Source organism: Crocodylus siamensis, chromosome 1 (genome assembly GCF_052110815.1).
Source record: "Crocodylus siamensis isolate JL-2025a chromosome 1, ASM5211081v1, whole genome shotgun sequence".
Classification (NCBI taxonomy): Eukaryota; Metazoa; Chordata; order Crocodylia; family Crocodylidae; genus Crocodylus; species Crocodylus siamensis.
Window position 1 is genome coordinate 166,526,416 of NC_143395.1, and position 20,653 is coordinate 166,547,068.

The 20,653-nt window shown below is 41.7% G+C and overlaps 2 protein-coding genes and 1 pseudogene across 6 annotated transcripts in view; 1 reads left to right on the plus strand and 2 right to left on the minus strand.

Moving 5' to 3' along the window:
• Positions 1–5,441, plus strand: part of TLR5 (toll like receptor 5) — a 158,271-nt gene extending 152,830 nt beyond the window's left edge. The window contains exon 7 of one of the 2 annotated variants that reach the window (XR_016442481.1): positions 4,461–5,440. The gene's annotated coding sequence lies outside the window, so the exon portion shown is untranslated. Of the gene's footprint in view, positions 1–4,460 lie in introns of both variants that reach the window. The other variant, XR_016442488.1, reaches the window with a different exon arrangement.
• DISP1 (dispatched RND transporter family member 1) overlaps positions 1–20,653 on the minus strand; it is a 187,279-nt gene that overhangs the window by 64,132 nt on the left and 102,494 nt on the right. The window contains exon 1 of one of the 4 annotated variants that reach the window (XM_090048214.1): positions 8,625–8,923. The exons of the other annotated variants lie outside the window; for them this stretch is intronic. The gene's annotated coding sequence lies outside the window, so the exon portion shown is untranslated. Of the gene's footprint in view, positions 1–8,624; positions 8,924–20,653 lie in introns of those variants that run through there. 4 annotated transcript variants of the gene reach the window in all.
• LOC149873621 (U2 spliceosomal RNA) lies at positions 15,563–15,791 on the minus strand (annotated as a pseudogene).

Below are 20,653 nucleotides of genomic sequence, written 5' to 3' on the forward strand. Positions count from 1 at the left end.
CAAGAATCAAGGACAATCTGTATGGAAAAGCAAAGCCTAGATTTTTAAACTGGATTTTTGTAAATCTTAAACTCTCTCACCTATGCTGTTGCACGAACAGCTAAAATAAGGATATGAACAAATATATAAGAGAAGCTGTTTTCATCATTATTAGAAATGTATCAGATTAAAATAAAGAGAGTGCAATTGTGTTATAACATCACCTTCTACAATTTTAACTAGCTAACAGGATGGTTGAGGTCTAAAAATTATTTTATTTAACTGCCACTCTTCACTAAAGAAAGTAACCATCTTCAAAATATCACACAGCAATGACAGGAATAAAGCCTCCAAGACGTTACAGCTCAGATCAGCATTATAATTGAGTACCACCAACTTAATTTTTTTTTCAAGGAAATGGTAAGCATTTGATAGTTTTTGGCAGTGAGCACTGAGGGGACAGAGTAGACCCTAGGGGCAACTACAGTATAGGCAACGGCCAGCAGATCTGTGCAGTTCCCTCAATGCCTGTTACCCTAACACTTCCTCCAAATGTCCCTGTAGCTGGGTGCAAACAGCCCATTCCAAAGCTAGATTCTGGGGTCCCAAATCTTGCCTCCTTTTCAGGAAGTTACCCTGTCCAGAACACTTTGCATGAACAAGGGAGGCAGGATGAGCTCTCCCTAAGAAGAGAGAGCATCAAGCAAAGAAAGATTGGAAGCCAGTGGTAAGCAGCTGAGGGGGTATTTGGAAGGACTTTTCCTTCCTTAAGCAAAAATTTAAAGTTAAGTTACATAAACTGCTGAGTGACCAGACCAAAACGTAAGTAGTTCATATGAATGTTGGCTATCTTTCAGTTATAACCACTTGTGGTTGAGAGGCAGTGGTACACACTTGAGCTTGCTGGAAAAGATCACTTTTGGCCAGTATAAAGACTAACTGAAAAAGGTACTATTTATAAAACAGACTTCAGTGGAAACTCAGGTAACCATCAAAACCTTGTGCTGCAGCTTGTTGAGCCCTTTGAACAGTCAGTGGCTGAGACAGCACTGCACAACAGAGAGCATTTACCAGCTGTCAGAATGGTGGTTTTGGTCCCCACTTCCTCATACTCCACTGAAAATCAAGTTTATAAATATTTTTAAGAAAAATTTTTAAAGGCTACTTAAAGAAATCAGAACACTTTAGTTCATCACCTGTATATAATATAATCTATAATAGGATTACAGGCTCTGTTATAAAACTAAGTATACCTAGGACAACTGGTATATTTTTCCAGTGTATCTCTTTTAAACTAAAAATACAAAAAATCTCAGGAATAAGTCATTTTATTTAGCTGACTGAGGAACTCTCCTTTCTCAGTGGCAGCAATTTTGAGAGCAATTAGGATGTGCACTGTTGTAGAAGCACCAGCTTAAATAACAGAAAAGGTATTACAGGCTAAGGTTTTTTGGATTTGCCTGGATTTTTTTTCTGTTTGTGCACTGTAAATAGTTCATAACTATGTACATTGGAGTGATGACGACTGAAGCGGGCTGGCTAACAGCGCAGCAAAGCCTGGGATGCAAGCAACAGCTAATTTGCCTCATTTTAACCACAATTATGTTTCAAGGAGAGGATTTAAAAATAAGGGAGAGAATATTATTTTGATCATTTAAACAACAACAAAGGCTATCAAATACCGTATTTATTCAAAATAAAAATTTGTTTCCCAAGATACTTTTACAGGGTCCTTGCAAAGAAGGAAGGGTTTATAGTATAGCATTAAAAATACTACATATTGTTTCATAAAGAGAAATCCGGTTTCTACGCCTACTTCAGCCACCTTAAATAATTAAATGCATCACTAAAAACTTGGTGTAAGCAGCATGACAAGTTTAAGTGAGAGGCTTAGTCAAAGGCCTTGGATTTTAGAGACAGACGTGACGCAGACAGATAAAGATAGATAAGAAAGAAATTTTTTAACTAGGTTTTCCTCTCTTTTACTGCCAGTGAACATGTGAAGTATGAGAATTTCCAGCCAGCTGAGCTATTTAATGGGCTGAACACTAATACTGAGCAGAAGGTGCTTTGCGCAGTGGAATGTGGCCCATAGCAACCCCTGGTGCTGTGTCTCGTCGACGTAACCAAATCCTCAACTCGGAAAGTAAAGGAAAATGCAATCCCCTGAAAATGCTCCCTGCACTATTTGTTCTAGATCATATGCAAAGCCAGCCTCCTTGCAGAGTTAATTCCAAACAGAAACTAGTCACAACCTGACAACATATTTGAGAAAATATCCCTGTTTAGCAAAAGTCCAATTCCTCAAATTCTTTTTGAACATCCCTTTCCTCTGTCCCAAACAAGTCAGGCCTGTTTAAAACTTTTCACCAGCACAGAAGTGTAAATTCAAGTGGCTGGTTTAACCTTGTCTCTGTCTGAAGAGACAGATTAGTTATGTGAAATACTGCTGTTTAAACAGCCTGGTTTTCTCCTGAGCTTCATGGCCGATTCAAAGAGGCTGCTAAAGGGGACAGATCTAGCTGGACATCCAGAAAGAGAAAGCTCTTATTGAGTTGTTTGCCAGCATTTTAGGAATTTAGCCTGCTTATTTGTTTATTCATGGACATTATTGATGTGGTGGTGGTTGATGATGTTAGCTATTTTTGAACAAGAAACTGTACTGAATAGCTATCATTGCTTGGAACTCCTGGAGGTCACTCAACGATAAAATTTGCTTATTTGCTAATTCATTCAATAACAAAATAAGGTGTGCAGATATATCAAATGCCCAACTATTCAAGATGCTGAAAGCAGCTAGCTTTTGGCTTTAAAGCTTGATGCATTTGTAACATATAGTTACTGGGTTCAATATTGCTTCTTGAAGCGTGATTTTTTCTTGGTATTATTTTTCCACAGCAGTTTAATATCCTACAATATCCACAAAGGTTCTGCTTATATCAGTGTGATATATGCAGAACCTTTATCAGCATCATGATTCAAGTTACGTGGGAAAGATGAAGATATAAACTTTTGTACAATATTGCTAATAACTATTTCAAATACAGGGTGGAGGGGGCAGACTGCAGGGAGAAGCAGGTGGGTGGAGGGCAGGCACAGGGGGAACAATGGAAGTAAGGGGTGGAGGTCTGGTCTCTTGCCCCACCACTGCTTTCCCCACCAGAGCAGTGGAAGGGGGATGAATTTAGGACAAACTTCTGCTAATTAGATTCTATACATGGAAAAGTGTAACATATTTGCATGTATAGAATCTAATTACTGGGGAGCTGCCTTCGATTCAGGTAAATACAGTAAATGTATTTCAAAACATTTCATAAAGAACTGTTAAGCATTTATACAAGTGATTCTCAACCAGGGTGCCATGGGGTCCCTTGTGATCTTTTCAGTGGTGCTGTGGGGTGCCACACAATGTTAGTACTGTTAGAAGTGCAAACGTCATTAATAAAACAAACCCAAGGGAGTTTAATTAAGACTCTAGAGTATTAAACACATTTTCCCAGGTTGTGGTGTTTTTGAGATCTTTGCCACAAAAGAATTGCTCTATTATTTTTTTATAGTTAAAAAAAAAAAAGACTGAAAACGAAGATCTGCCATTTTCCAAGGGGTGCCTTCAGTCTATCAAGGGGTGCCTCAAGCCTATAGCAGGGTGTGCCTTGCATCTAAAAAGGTTGAGAATCACCGATTTACACAATGTGCATCAGCAAACGCAAGTGGCTATGATGCAACAGTTTACACACAGCCTTAGCCACTCTTATTAGAAGGAGTACACTGGGTTTGGACATTACATCTTTCTACTGCTAATAGTATTAAATGATTTGGGAATTTTCATCCTCTGCTAAAGGCAAGCAAACGAGCATTAATTTAACACCTTCTACAACAGTCAAACAACATGTTATTCTAAGCAGATGCCATCTCTGCCTGAATGTCATTTCTCACTAGAAGTGTCACTGTGTTGAAATTCAAAGTCAGTCTTCTAAAAGATTATTTTTCAGACGCTGGTGAATTCAGGGTCAATGCTACTAGTTGGCATTAATTCAAAATACCCTACCGTTGTTCAGCAGACTACTTGTGAACTTTTAAGCAATCAAAATCTTAACAGATCAAGCTAATGTATTCTTTTCCCTTAAGCCTTCAGAAACTTTTGGATTTTGTCCATTTTCATGGAGATTCCCAGGAATGCATCTGCTTATCTAGAACATTAGCAGTCTCGGAGTGAGTGGGACTACCTTGCATGCTTAAGTAAGGCTCATGTTTAAGTGATTTGACGAATTGAAACTTCAACGAGATCAGTTAATTCAGGGTTACAGAAAACTAAGAATCTGGGTAATATTTTTATTCATTTGATTTGACAGAATTTCTTCTTTTGTAAGCTGAAACAAATTACCAGACTCAATGAACTAAAGGACAACAGTCTACCCTCAAAATGTCACATGGACTGCTATGCAGCCTCTTTATTAAAATTTTAATTGAAATTTCCACAGACTACTTATGATGGCCTCATGATGGATCTGCAGACCTCAGCTGGAAGACCAGTGAAATAAAATATCTGAAGTTGACACCTGTCAAGACATCTACATTTTGCCCCCCTCAGTTAATTCTATAGATTCTTATTGAAGAACTGGTGGCAGTGTTGTGTTTTGGGTTCAAACTGTAAGTTTAATGACTTTTCAAGCAGAAGGTAAGAATAATATAATGTGGTATTCTATTTCTTCTATACCAGATTCTGGAACATGTATACACTGACAAAGAAAAGGTAACGAGTCAAAAGCATTTCAGGAATAGAGTGGAGACCAACTTTTTGTAGCTCTGACATATATATGAAAGCTACTAGGCTTTGTAACGACAATGTTACATAACGACAGTTTTATAAGTGATTCCTCTATTATTTGTAGAGTTAACACTAAACACTGCTTACCCAGCAGACATCTGCCAGCTGGATTGCAAACCGTTCAGGAAGTACAGTAATGTTGTATACCATGTCAAAAGTATGTAGGATTTGGTGTTCCCTAACTAGCATGTTCTTTTTAGACTTGGATTAAGTTCACCTGTTACTCTGGCTGCAATTGAAAGAATTTTCTTTGCTTTAAAGTTTTGTGTTTTTTTTTTAAAAAAACCCACAGACTTTAAAAAAAACAACAACCCCCAACACACATTGGTTCAACAAATACCATCTGGACTAATAATGCTTGTAACTGAGAATGAGAAAAATACAAACTCGAATGGGAATGATGTAGTGGAAATTCAGTAGAAGCTGTAATGTAGCATAGATAATTTATAGATCTTTCAGAGAAGTCGGGAAACAGCTACTTGGTTTATTTAACTGTTTAAGAAAAAATAAGTTCCAACCTTAACTGTTGCACCAAAATAAAATCCAACACTGTTAAGAGTTTGTCCTTTCAATATTTAAAGCCAGATAAAGCTCAGATTGTATTTTAAAGCATTTAAAACTTTCCAGAACAGAAGCTGTAGAAAACCTCCAGATACTCAGTCAATTAAAAAAAGATTTTGGGGGGGGGAGGGGGGGAAGGGGGTTGTCCCTGAAGGAGGAGGAGCACATAATGATCCTTATAATAAGCATGACAATTAAAGTGATAAAAACGTATTTTCCTGCCAAAAGCGTGTCCCTAACAATTTAATCCTAAATGTCATAAAAATTAGTAAATTCCTAAAGTCAGGAACATTAACAAGCCCATGGTTATCTATAAGTACCCTCTTCTAATCAAACAGTATAAGAGATGTACATCCCCCAAGACCCTCTACAGATTTTTAGCTTGACAAGCGTGTAACTTGTTCTCTGGGACAAACTTTCCCTATATTCCATTTGCTGTGCCATTCAATGCACAATCATTCTGTAGTGGATTTTCTCCACCTCCTTTCTTCCCTCCTCCCCTTTACAATTCACCATTTTTTTTGCCTTTTCTGTTTCTCAAAGTTCACAAAAAATAACAGGTGGTGCCTGGTTTTTGATACTGGCTTTTGTAAGAGATACCTAGCTATCTATCAGGGTAGTATTCTTTACAAAGTCAAACAACTTTATATGCTTTATAGTTGTTGATCTCAGCTTTTGGCTTTTGCCTTGACATTTTTAAAATTCCATAACAACTCATTTTTGCATGTTCACAATATGTGGGAGTTGGTTTCTCACAATTTCCTGATTCTTGCTTTTTGAGTTTCGTAGTAGACTGCTAGTGCCTCCTTGAAAAGCTTTCATTATCTAGATATGGAAACCTTAGCATAAGCTTATTTTAAAGTGCATGATGCCTATTAAAATATCTTTTTATTTTTTATTGCATAAGAAATGTGAGTTGATATCTCTCTCAGCTTCTTCTAGGGTACTTTAATTTTAAAAGATGTTATATACTCTTCAAAATTTTGAATACACAAATCTTAAATGTTTAATGGTGTTTAAATTATTATGAATGCAACTGCTTCATTATGTATCCTGGATAACACTGCATCTATCTTTTTCCTGTTTATCTATTTCCTGACTGTATAGTAACTAAGCTCACACTTACTAAATTTTCTAATCTCTACCAATTAATAATTACTCGGCAATTTAAATACTTGAGCCATGTAGTAATGAATAGGGTACAATCCTAGAGCCTAAAAGATTTACAGAACAAAAAATGATTTTTTTGCTCCCCTTTCCATAGTTAGTATCTATTAAACTGTTGCCTTCACCTTCCTCAACAGCCTGAAATGCTAATAAGCTGATCTGTCTTGGACTTGAGACACCATGATTTCATTTCCTACATTGCAGGCTGGGTCAGGAATTGCAATTCCTGTGACAGGGAGTTTCCAGATGTCACAATGCCAGAATTGTAGATCATGCTGCAGATGGGTACCTAATAAATCAAGCTGCCAGTAAACTGACATTACCAGGAATGACCCACCATCAACAGCAGCTATAGGAAGAGTGGGAATTGGGGAGGAGGGCACAGGAAAGAGATTTTAAGAATACTTCTCTCTCTCTTCTGTTATTAACCAAAAGTTTATGTGCTGAGCACAAACTATGAAACACAGCAGACCATTTATAGGAACTGTTTGTAGTGCTTTGAAATCACAGTCTCACATCACATAAATTATACAAAAAATAATTTTGTAGGATCACTCAAAACTACATAGAGAGGATTTTCCACTCTCTACTGCACTTTGTTTTCAATGCTATCACACTTGTAATTTAACAGAAACTGAATACTTGGAAAGGAAGAAAAGTTATGACCAACTGGTGCAAAGATAAGGAAAATTTTAAGTAGTTGCAATTATAAAAAAGGTACACAGCTACAAACATGTATGACCACTGCAAGACATATTAAGTTAAAAATACATGTATTTTAGTAGGAATACCTCATCACAGTTTAAAAGCATGGTAGGCAATAAAACTTACTGCCTATGACTGAAGCATTGTCATTACCAAAGTCTTATTTACACAGCTTTAGTGACTTTCCACTACCATATAAAGGACATTTAAGTTTTCATAATTACTAATGCTCTGATTCAGAATAACTCTACCCTATGTACACTAAGAAAAGCCCCAGAATATGGCTCTTTTTCCTGTGTGCAAAAGGAATTACATACATTGAAAAATCCATAAGGAATTTTCTATGAGGGGTTAATGTTTAAGCTAACCTATCCCCAGAATGACACCAAAAGAAAGACCCTTGCTTGGATACAGTTACAGCTATAATAAACTACAACCATCTTGTTGATAAAGTTTAGTTATGTAATAAGTAAAAAACCCAACACCCCCACTATACTTTAGAGATTCAGTTATGACACAGCAGTGTTGCACTATTGGTCTTACAGTATAACATGCCCACTAAATACTAGTAATTATGGTATTTTATACCAAATATTTTTGTAACAAAATTTCAAAATGAAATCATGTTTGAAGATCCTGAAGATCTGTTGCTAATTACATTATCTTTCTTCCGTTTTGGAAAAAAATCCACCATATAAGTTTTGCAATTATACAGTATATTAAGCATGCAATAAAAGTGATAGATACAAATATCAGACACATCAAGCAGAGATGTTTTAGCTGCTTAACTGTTTACCTGCTCAAAAATAAAATGCATTGTCTAAGGAAAGAGTCATATAATTTATCAAGGTATTCTGTACAAACACTCAACGTTCTCCTCCATTCATGCCAAGATTAATTTATTTGCATCACACTTTTCAATGCATTTCATCTCCAAATACTTCTCAGAAACAACTCTTCAGTCCCACATTAGTTGGATTAAGATCATGAAAATTAAATGAAAAGCTATAAACAGTGTCAACAAAAATCATCCCACCTATGTTATAACAACAGTGGATATTTGTATTGTGCAAGACACCTAAGTGTTAACAATTTTCTGTTCCAGGCTCAAATGTTTCTATCTGGCTGTAGTCATCCACAAGCAAAAGAATCTGCTTTTGTTACCAACAGGAGAATATTTTCAGGCAAAACAACTGAACATACATGACATTCTTGGTTCAGTCTACATGAGTGATGTTTTCTGAAATAACAAGCTGTTTTAGCTATAGCCTACAATATACGGCATAAAAATATAATTGGATTTTAAATACATTTTTATGTCAAATACTTTCTATGCTTAGTAATCCAAATTAAACAGATTAACCATTAAAGAAAGAAAAGCTACCTTGAAACTAAGGTATCTCCTCCAAGGCACAAATATCGTCTTTCATGCAATTGTCCTGAAGCAGAGCACGGCTCGGGAATTGTTCAGACAGCAGCAACACAACAGAAAGCAACAAGCTGGCTGAACCTGCCCTACAACACTGCAGAGACAAGACTGAATGACAAGCACACGCAGACTGCCTTGAATTGGGCACGTTAGGGGCTGGAACTTGCAGTGTTTGCTCTGCTATAGGACCGCTAAGTTTCTTGCCTGCTTAACCCTCAGGGGCAAGGTCTTAATAGTAACAGCTGGTATGGCAAGGGCTTGATCTCAGCACAAGGTCAGCAAGCCAGGATATGAAGGTGACATGTAATTTCTAGCTTTTTCCTGCTTCTATAGGAGTATTCAAGCAAGTGCTGCTGTTAATTATAACTTTCTTTGATCTTTTTTATTTCAGTTAAGACCATGCTAGATGACCTTATTTGATTTCTTAGGTTTATTTTAACTGCTATTCAGATTTTTATCACATCACTGTATTGCTGATCATATTTTTAAGTATTCTGCAGACCCACCTCGCTGCGTAACCGTATACATCTCTATGTACAGTGCAGAGTAAAACTGCCTTTCCTATTTTGGTAGGAAGGGGCAATAAAAGTGGATGCAACCCTAGGTCCTGAAACAAGCTACATTTATTTACTTATGTGAAGGGGAATAATTTGTGAAAACTAGGACACCGAAAACAGAACTCTTTCACGTTTACTCTGATCCTTTCCAAACCCAGTATATCCTGCAGCTCTCAAAAAGAAAAACAAGCAAACAAATTAAAAATAAAACAACCCCCACCCAAAACAAGTTATATATGGTGAAAGATAACAAGTCAATGTCCAGAATCTCATTTCTGCTTATGGCAAAGTTTATAAATTGCAGTGATTAAAAAGTAAAAGTTTGGTTTTTGTTTTTGTTTTTTTTTTTAGAAAAACCATAATCATTTGAAAACTAAAAACTGCTGTTTGTAAAACCTATAAGAATGTACCAGTGCTCAAAGTACAAGCAGTAGTGTATGTGGCAGGGAAAGAGTCAGCTGCTCATAAACCTTATCAGTACCTGAGTTGTGTGCTGAATACAGGAATCACATTTTACTGCAAGACTATAAAAAGGAAGCAAAGAATCACACTTGGCAGCTTTAAAGCTCTTGAATGCCCACTTATTTTATCTGAAAGTACTTGAACAAGTAAGCAGACACAATGGTTTTTAATATCTAATGGTATAGCTTGCTAGGGTCTGTAGGCTATGACATGGCTACTTAACATGGCTTCAAACATTTTAACCAGTGCCTTAACAGTGCTTTAAAAAACATGTTAACTCAAATTAGCTCAGCAAAACTGACAAACAACTATTTGGGGTACAGTATTAGGAGAAATCCCTTGACTCCATCCTTCTCCTCAATTTCTGTAATGGGACTCCTTTTCCTCTAAGCTCCTGTATATGTTCATAAGCTTGTTTCTTCAAACTCCTAATCCATTTCACTCAGACTCCATGAAAACTGGCTTATATCCCTTTGACTCTAGTGACACAAAGTCGGTAGTGATCACCTCTGTGTGAAGTATAATTAACCTTCTCCTTGACCTACCTTTTTTTTTTTTTTTTTTTTACAGTTAAATGTTCTTCTTTTGCTTCTTCTGGGGCATTCAGATATTGTGTTATCGTTTCTGCATGCTCTCCTCCCTGCACCCAACACTTCTTCACCCTTTCCTTCTCATCCTCAGCTTTAAACTAGCCTCGCTGGGGGAGGGGGCTGCAGGAAGACAAGGAGACACCACCCAAGCAAGACAGGTGACAAATGCAAGGAGTGCCCAGGTAAGAAACGGGGTCCAGACAGTCTCCCAAATCAGGGGGTGGCACACGCAGCTAGGCAAGGCCTTAAATGCCTGTATACCAATGCTCATAGTATGGGGAACAAACAGGAGGAACTCGCCCTCAGAATAGCCAGTTCAGACCCGGACATAATAGGGCTTACAGAAATGTGGTGGGATTCATCCCGCGACTGGGCAGTTAGCATTAGGGGCTATAGGTTTTACAGGCAGGATAGAGAAGGAAGGAAAGGTGGGGGTGTGGCGCCCTATGTCAAGGAGCAATACACATCCTCTGCCAGCAGAATGGGGTCAGAGGGGCCAGCTGAAGTGCTCTGGGTCAAGATACAAGGGGGCTGTGGGAAGAGGGATCTAATGGTGGGGGTCTACTACAGACCCCGCAACCAAGAGGAGGGGCTGGACCAGGAATTTTTGGGCCAGCTTGCAGAGGCACTTGAGGCAAGGGAAGTAGTTGTCATGGGCGATTTAAATTACCCGGACATCTGCTGGGAGGAACAGTCAGCCAGGTCGGACCGTGCCAGGAGGTTCCTTGCTGAGATACAGGACCTCCACTTAATTCAGGAGGTACATGGTCCCACCAGAGGAAATGCCCTGTTGGATCTGGTCCTGGCCACAGGCGATGCCTGGTAAGGAGCCTCCAGGTTCTTGACCACCTGGGTGATAGTGATCATCGCTTGCTGGAATTCACCATCCAGCGCAGAGTGTCAAGGGCCTGCAGCAAGGCGGTAGCCCTAGACTTCAGGAGGGCCAACTTCAACGAGTTGAGGAGATTAGTGGGAGATGCTCTGGGGTTCGAGAGCAGGGGAGCTCAGTGCCAAAGATGAGCAGTCGTTCCTTAAGGAGATGATACTCAGGGCCCAAGGGGTGACCATCCCAACAAGAAGCAAGGGGGGCAAGAGTGCCCGAAAGCCCCCCTGGCTCACCAAGGGCATCCGGGAATGCCTGATTGTCGTACGCCCGCTGGAAGGGGGGTACTATCTCCAAAGAGGTTAATTTCCTCTGCTTGGGCCTGTAGGGGAGCTGTCAGGAAAGCTAAGGTGGACATAGTGCTAGGATTAGCGTCCAAGATCAAAGATAATAAAAAGTCCTTTTTCAAATATATAGGGAGGATGAAGAAAGCACCGGGAAACGTGGGGCCCCTGCAAGATTCTCTGGGCAATCTGATGGTTGTGCCAGAGGAGAATGCAGATCCCTTTAACCAATTCTTCACCTCCGTTTTCTTGTGCAGGGACCAGGACTTCCCCACCATGATGCAAGACGGACTCGAGCGGAATGCCTCCAGACAGACCTCAGGTTGGGGAGGACTGGGTCAGAGAGCTTCTGGAGGGGCTAGACGTGTTCAAGTCAGTGGGTCCAGATGCTCTCCACCCCAGGGTGTTGAGGGAGCTAGCAGAGGTTATTGCAGGGCCTTTGGCATGGCTTTACAAGTGCTCGTGGCACTTGGGCCAGGTGCCAGATGATTGGAAGATAGCCAACATGGTCCCCATCTTTAAAAAAGGGAGGAGGGAGGCCCAGGCAACTATAGGCCCATCAGTTTTATCTCAATCCTAGGGAAACTCTTTGAGAAGATCAGCAAGGAGCACATCTATGAGCTTCAGGGATGATGCTCAAGGGCAACCAGCACGGTTTCATTAGGGGCAGATTATGTCAGACCAACCTGATTGCCTTTTATGATCAGGTCACAAAAGCACTGGATCCAGGTGGACGTAGTCTTTCTAGACTTCAGCAAGGCCTTTGACACCATCTCCCACCCCATCCTCATTAAAAAACTAGGCAACTGTGGCATTGATGCCTACACAGTCAGATGGATTGCAGATTGGCTGAAGGGTCGTACTCAGAGGGTGGTGGTGGGACCTGGGGGGAAGTGGGCAGTGGAGTCTTGCAGGGCTCGGTCCTTGGGCCCATGCTGTTCAATTTCTTTATCAGTGATTTAGAAGATGGGGTGAAAAGCAACCTGTTTAAATTTGCTGATGATACCAAAATTTGGGGTGAAGTGAGCATGCTAGTAGGGAGGGAAAGACTGCAGCAAGACCTGGATAGGTTACAGGGCTGGGCTAACAAAAACAGGATGTGTTTCAATACTAACAAGTGCAGGGTGCTGCACTTGGGCAGTAGTAACCAGCAGCACACTTATAAGATGGGCAACTCCCTTCTTGAGAGCACAGAGGCAGAAAGGGATCTTGGGCCGAAATGGGCAAGGTCACGGTTGGCAAGGCTAACCAGACTTTGTCTTGCATCCATAGGTGCATCTCAAGCAGGGCCAAGGAAGTGATCCTCCCCCTCTGCGTGACATTGGTCAGGCCACAGCTGGAGTACTGTGTCCAGTTCTGTGCGCCCCACTTCAGGAGGGAGGTGGACAACATTGAGAGGGTCCAGAGGAGGGCCACCTGCATGATCCGGGGACAACAGGGCAGACCCTACAATGAGAGACTGTGGGACCTGAACCTGTTCAGCCTTGGCAAGAGAAGGCTGAGGGGGGACCTGGTGACGGTCTATAAACTCACTAGGGGGGACCAGAAGGGTTTGGGAGAGACTTTGTTTCCCCTAGCGCCCCCAGCATAACAAGGAATAATGGCCACAAATTATTGGAGAGTAAGTTTAGATTAGACATCCGCAAGAACTACTTCACAGTTAGGGCGGCTAGGAGCTGGAACCAACTTCCTAGGGAAGTGGTGACGGCTCCTACCCTGGGGGTCTTTAAGAAGAGGCTTGATGCCTACCTGGCTGGACTCATTCGAGTCCAGTTTTTTTCCCGCCCAGGTGGGGGATCGGACTTGGAAGATCTACAAGGTCCCTTCCGACCCTACTTCTACGATTCTATGATCAACCAGGCATACAATACAGTGACATGCTACCACTTTCTCCATCTCTCCACCCCATAAATCTATGCTACTGCCTAATCTTAACAGCTCTTTTTCAGCAGCTTTAAAACTATCCCTTTCTTTCCTCAAAATTCATTCAGCCTTTGGTTATGCTGTACTTACCAACCTCACTCCTATGAGTCAAGTCAAAATGTCTTAGGAGGGAAATCATCTCTGCTTCTCTGTCTTCTTGGCTCCCCTTTTAAAAAACACTTCGTAAAATTATTTAATTTTCTATATCAAATCCATGTTTCTTTTGATGCTCTTTCCAGGTTTCTAGACAACTCAGCCTATACCTACAGTACTAACTACTACTTCCATGTTCCTAAATTTATCAAAGTACCTGCTACACTTTCTCTTCTAGCACCTGGAACTGCTATCAGATCTTAAATTCCTTAACACACTTATTCCTTTCAGCAACAGAGGACAGATCATCTACACCAGTTTGGGATCAGGACTTTTACCTTAATTATCTACTGAGCACCTAGATCATTGTTTCTCAACTTTTTTTTTAGGATCAAGGTAACCTTCAGAAAATGCCAGCTTCTACTTTTCATTTGTTTTTTGACTGTAGCAAAATAACAGCAATTCTGTTACACAGAACTCATAAAGATCACACAATGGGTCACAATGATTTTAACACTAAGGATTCCTATTAAAAATCTTATTAAAAGGTTTTCAAGGCGTGGCTTGACAAAGCCCTGGCTGGAATGATCTAGTTGGGGATGATCTTGGTTTGAGCAGGGGGTTGGACTAATTGACCTCCTGAGGTCCCTTCCAACCCTCATTTCTATGATGCACTTGTAGCACTGTTAGATTTGTATACATGATTCACAATTGTGTGCCACCCCAGTTCACCCTTGAAAAGCTCAAAGGCTGAGAATCAGGGGTTTAGATAACGATTTGTTCAGTGTAGAGTAACCTCATCTGAGGTAGGAGCAGCGTTTTCTGTGTGGTAAACGGGCAGTACTCACCATGCTGAGAGTACTCAACAGCTTGGTTTACTTTAAATGTTTTATTTGTAAAGCTTCCTTTAAAACACCTTCCTTAACACTTTCTAGGAACTTTTATAAATAATTAAAACACAGAAGGCATCCAAATCCAAAGTACTATGTCAAACAAATGGAGAACTCTCTCTCTTATAAAGAATTAATTTGTCATAGCATTAACGATTCAAATGGCATTGCAATTCCAATTATAATTTTTTAGGAATACAGAGCAGAAAGTGATTCTATTCAGAGGTCTGTGTTGTAGAGGAAGTGCTCACAAAACCCGTAAGACCTTGTCAGAGTACATGGATACGTTTCCAACACCTGTTGGAATCAACAGCAAACGAAGTAAGAAATTATCCATTAGAAAAATTACAACATCTCCTCACCCTCAACACAGTAATAGACTGTGACATATTCCAAACTATACAACCTTAAGTGCTTGAGCCAAATTGATTTGGCGAACTGCTGCTTAATTTGGAGAAGTCTTTCTTCAGTAATTTAGTTCTGCTTGGTTACGAACATTCCACAATGAAGGTCTCTCACGGGGCTTTGAGAGGAGTACAAATACCAACATTTGCAACACTGGACAGGCTGGTCCAAAAGAGAGTAATTTAGGATGACAAAAAGATTGCACCATAACAGAAAAAGTAGTCAAAACACACATTAGTGGTCAAGTTAAGGACTTCATTAAAAAAATCTAAGAATCATTAAAAAAAAAAAAAAAAAAAAAAAGGAAAGAAAAATCCTATCTAAATATTGACATTAACTTTATATGTGGGGAGGGTTGTGATTTGTGAAAAACTAGGAAGAGGAACTAGGATGAAAAAGGACAATATTTTTGTACCCTTGTTTCCAGGATCTCAGGAATAAGCGAACACACCACCCTTTGAAAAGCCATTCTTTGCTTTTTGAGGTAGCTTTTCTTACCCTGGGCTACAGAAGGGAAAACATGCCAAAAATCTCTTTTGAAGAAGCAGCATCATAACCTGGCCTTGGCCTTGTCTCTGGAAGAGCAGAAGTCTGTTGTAATTGAATTCAATCACTTCAGTCAGCTTAAACCAGGGGTTTTCAACCTTTTTAATAAATGTAACCCCAAGACACAGAGCAGCGGCAGCACAGGGCGGCAGGTGGCAGCAGCAGCTCCCGCGTGCAAGCTCCACTTCCCCCAATCCCGGGTCCGGCTGGCCAGGCAACACCTGGATGAGTCACAGAGGGGCACCTTTTTTTTTTGTTTCGTTTATTGCACTGCTTCTGGAAGCACTGCTATACCAGTTCGATGCATGGAGTAGATGGAGCAAGCTCCAGTTCCACCTCCAACACCAAAAATCTACTCAATATAGACCTCCTATGGAGGACATATTAGGGAAAACCACCTGCCCTGGGGAGCCCGCCTACGTGGTCACGGTGCTTCCCCTGCCAGGTAAGTACTACAAAAATAGATCAGTGCAGACTCACAGAGGGGCACCACTGCTTTGCCCCCTCTCCTCCTGGCCTTGCTCTTGGGAGATGGTGGCATAGGGTGGTGGTGCTCCATCCCTCCCTGCCTGCATGCACCCCTTAGGGCCTTCCTGTTTACCCCCAGTTCACAACCCCTGGCTTAGACTAACCTGCAAAGATTGAATCGATTCAGGCTTAGGCTTTTTGTATGTCTGTACTTAGCCTTTAGGACAGAGTGAGCAAAATACAATCAGTTGGTGGGCCGGATCCGTATCTGGCCTGTGGGCAGGTGGCTCCAAAGTCATGGGACCTGGCCTGCAGGGAGCTGGTGGCTTTGGCTGCTGTTTTGAGTTTGGCTGGCAGGCACATCCCAGCCCCACCTGCAGCTTACACCAGGTCCCAGTTCTTGTCCCATGTGCTGGAAGCAGCACCAGGCAGGTGCCAGCATCAGCTATGGACCTTGCTGGCAGGTTCCCACTGGGGATCTCAGGTGATGCACTGATGCAGCAGCATCACCTGAGGACCTTGATCCCCAGCAGGAACCTGCCAGCAGCATCCACAGCTGATGCTGGCACCTGCCCAGTGCTGCTTCTGGCACATGGAGCAGGAGCTGGTGTAAGCTGTGCATGGGGCCAAGACATTGTGGACTGGGGCATGCTGTAACCTGCAGGATACTTTAGGTGGGGAATGGGGAGAGAGAGAAATGTGGCCTGCCCACAATGAGCCAGGCAGGAGCTGCTCTTGAGAGCCAGAAAAAAACAAGACCTGTTGGAAGCCGTGGCCAGCCCCCCTCACCACTACAGGAACCCTTTTTGCTGTGGCCACCCAGAGCCCGTGCCCCCTGTGACTCCTCCTGCCACCAGCACCGCCTCTGGGCCACTCTGGACCCCCACACCTGGTGGGGCAGTGGTGGGACCAGGGAGGAGCTGCAATGCAGCCCCGGCATGGGAGCCGCAGCGAGAAGGCCCCCAGCTGCAGTGAGGAGGAGGTGGCCATGCACGTTGCCAGTTCCTGCTTTTTCCTGATATCCAGCAGTAGCTTCTGGCTGGCCACTGATGCCTCCATGCCCAGGCCATCAATGCCAAAGCTGGGCAGCAGCAGGATACAATGGGGGCCCAAAGGTGGGGGCGGTGGCAGCAGGGGCTCCGGCTGAGCTGACCCTGCTAAAGCTGCCACCTGCTTGCACCCATGCCAACTCCCCCCCTGCCCACAGCTCCATACCATGCAGGGAGGGCTGGTGAGCTGTTGTGTGGTGTTGGGGGGGGTGCTGACCTGGCCCACGGCAGCTCCCCAAAACTCCCTCTGTGGAACACAGGCCCAAATAATTACCCACCCCTGCTTTAGGCGAATAAGTCTAAACAACTTGGGTCTCTGGAAGCTTCTGGTCCTTCAGAAGTGGGGTCTGTACTTGAGGGACCAAAGATATGATGATCAATCACTACAGGCATACCTTGTTTTATTGCACTTCGCTTTATTGCACTTCGCAGATATTGCGTTTTTTACAAATTGAAGGTTTGTGGCAACCCTGCATCGAGCAAGTCTATTGGTGCCATTTTTCCAAAGGCGCCATTTTTCCAACAGCATTTGCTCACTTCATGTCTCTGCGTCACGTTTTGGTAATTCTCGCAATATTTCAAACTTTTTCATTATTATTATATTTGTTATGGTGATCTGTGATCTTTGATGTTACTACTGTAATTGTTTTGGGGCGCCACAAACTGCGCCCATATAAGACGGTGAACTTAATCGACAAATGTTGTGTGTGTTCCGACTGCTCCACCGACCGGCCATTCCCCCGTCTCTCTCCCTCTCATCGGGCCTCCCTATTCTTTGAGATACAACAATATTGAAATTAGGCCAATTAATAACCCTACAGTGGCCTCTAAGTGCTCAAGTGAAAGGAAGAGTCACACATCTCTCACTTTAAATCAAAAGCTAGAAATGATTAAGCTTAGTGAGGAAGGCATGTTGAAAGCCGAGACAGGCCGAAAGCTAGGCCTCTTGCGCCAAACAGTTAGCCAAGTTGTGAATGCAAAGGAAAAATTCTTGAAGGAAATTAAAAGTTCTACTCCAGTGAACACACGAATAATAAGAAAGCAAAACAGCCTTATTGCTGATATGGAGAAAGTTTTAGTGGTCTGGATAGAAGATCAAACCAGCCACAACATTCCCTTAAGCCAAAGCCTAATCCAGAGCAAGGCCCTAACTCTCTTCAATTCTATGAAGGCTGAGAGAGGCGAGGAAGCTGCAGAAGAAAAGTTTGAAGCTAGCAGAGGTTGGCTCATGAGGTTTGAGGAAAGAAGCCATCTCCATAACATAAAAGTGCAAGGTGAAGCAGCAAGTGCTGATGTAGAAGCTGCAGCAAGTTATCCAGAAGATCTAGCTAAGATAATTGATGAAGGTGGCTACACTAAACAACAGATTTTCAATGTAGACAAAACAGCCTTATATTGGAAGAAGATGCCATCTAGGACTTCCATAGCTATAGAGGAGAAGTCAATGCCTGGCTTCAAAGCTTCAAAGGCAGGCTGACTCTCTTGTTAGGGGCCAATGCAGCTGGTGACTTTAAGTTGAAGCCAATGCTCATTTACCATTCCGAAAATCCTAGGGCCCTTAAGAATTATGCTAAATCTACTCTGCCTGTGCTCTATAAATGGAACAACAAAGCCTGGATGACAACACAACTGTTTACAACATGGTTTATTGAATATTTTAAGCCCGCTGTTGAGACCTACTGCTCAGAAAAAAAGATTCCTTTCAAAATATTACTGCTCATTGACAATGCACCTGGTCACCCAAGAGCGCTGATGGAGATGTACAAGGAGATTAATGTTGTTTTCATGCCTGCTAACACAACATCCATTCTGCAGCCCATGGATCAAGGAGTAATTTCGACTTTCAAGTCTTATTATTTAAGAAATACATTTCATAAGGCTACAGCTGCCATAGATAGTGATTCCTCTGATGGATCTGGGCAAAGTAAATTGAAAACCTTCTGGAAAGGATTCACCATTCTAGATGCCATTAAGAACATTTGTGATTCATGGGAGGAGGTCAAAATATCAACATTAACAGGAGTTTGGAAGAAGTTGATTCCAACCCTCATGGATGACTTTGAGGGGTTCAAGACTTCAGTGGAGGAAGTAACTGCAGATGTGATGGAAATAGCAAGAGAACTAGAATTAGAAGCGGAGCCTGAAGATGTGACTGAATTGCTGCAGTCTCATGATAAAACTTTAACGGATGAGGAGTTGCTTCTTATGGATGAGCAAAGAAAGTGGTTTCTTGAGATGGAATCTACTCCTGGTGAAGATGCTGTGAACGTCGTTGAAATGACAACAAAGGATTTAGAATATGACATGAACTTAGTTGACGAAGCAGCGGCAGGGTTTGAGAGGATTGACTCCAATTTTGAAAGTAGTTCTACTGTGGGTAAAATGCTATCAAACAGCATCGCATGCTACAGAGAAATCTTTTGTGAAAGGAAGAGTCAACCGATGCGGCAAACTTCATTGTTGTCTTATTTTAAGAAATTGCCACAGCCACCCCAACCTTCAGCAACCACCACCCTGATCAGTCAGCAGCCATCAACATCGAGGCAAGACCCTTCACCAGCAAAAAGATTACGACTCACTGAAGGCTCAGATGATGGTTAGCATTTTTTAGCAATAAAGTATTTTTAATTAAGGTATGTACATTGTGTTTTTTTTTAGAAATAATGCTATTGCACACTTAGACTACAATATAGTGTAAACATAACTTTTATATGCACTGGGAAACCAAAAAATTTGTGTGACTCGCTTTATTGCGATATTCATTTTATTGCGGTGGTCTGGAACCGAACCTGCAATATCTCCAAGGTATGCCTGTACTCAGATCCACAGGCTTAGCAACATTTGAAATTCAACGGATTAAATTCAAAAGTGATTGAATTCAATTATAACAGACTTCTGCTCTTCCAGAGACAAGGCCAAGGCCAGGTTATGATGCTTCTTATTCAAAAGAGGTTTTTGGCATGTTTGCCCTTCTGTGACCCAGGGTAAGAAAAGCAAGTTCTACCTCAATAAGCAACGAATGTCTTTTTAAAGAGTGGTATGTTCGCTTACTCCTGAGATCGTGGAAATGAGGGTACAAAAATATCGTCCTTTTTCATCCTAGTTCCTCTTCCCAGTTTTTCACAAATTGCAACCCTTTCTACCCGCATCAGGCAGAGCGGACTGTGTTCCCAGCACACCCACCCTCTTGTCAGCCGGGCCTCCCTGATCCAGCTAGAAAGCAGAGGGCCAGGGCTAATCCTGCTCTGCTCATGCAGACAGGACATCCCAGCCCAGGTCTGCAAAGCATATTGGGATTCTGGGGGACTCTGATTTAACTTGAGCCAGGAAGGGGTCTGGGATAGAAGTTCCATAAACTGGTTTGACCCAAGTCTGATGCTACACTCAACCAGGTTTATATTAAACTAGTTTTCACCATTTTGAAAGTGGTTTATGTGCACTGAACTTCTGTTCTGTTACAGGTTTAAACCCCATTTCTGATCACTAAAACTGGTTTGTGTGTAACTTCTGTCCCTAGCCCAAGTGTCCAAATGATTGTTTCTAGTAACACTCTTGAAAGCCAAATTGTGCCAGTACAGCAAAACAGCATAAGCTTTGCAGAGGAATTTCCCCCCACATACTTTAAAAAAAAGATATGCGAATTATCAAACTTAGGAAAATAAATTCCTGGCCATGATTCCCCTTGATATGGCCTCATCAGCCTTCCAAGTGTTCATGCTATGCCACTCTTCTCATTTCCTTTACCTGTGATCAGGGAATTCTCTACCTTTATCAAGAAGCAGCCTCCCTTTACAAACAAACAGCCTGACTCACCTTTCTTGGCCGTGAACTTCT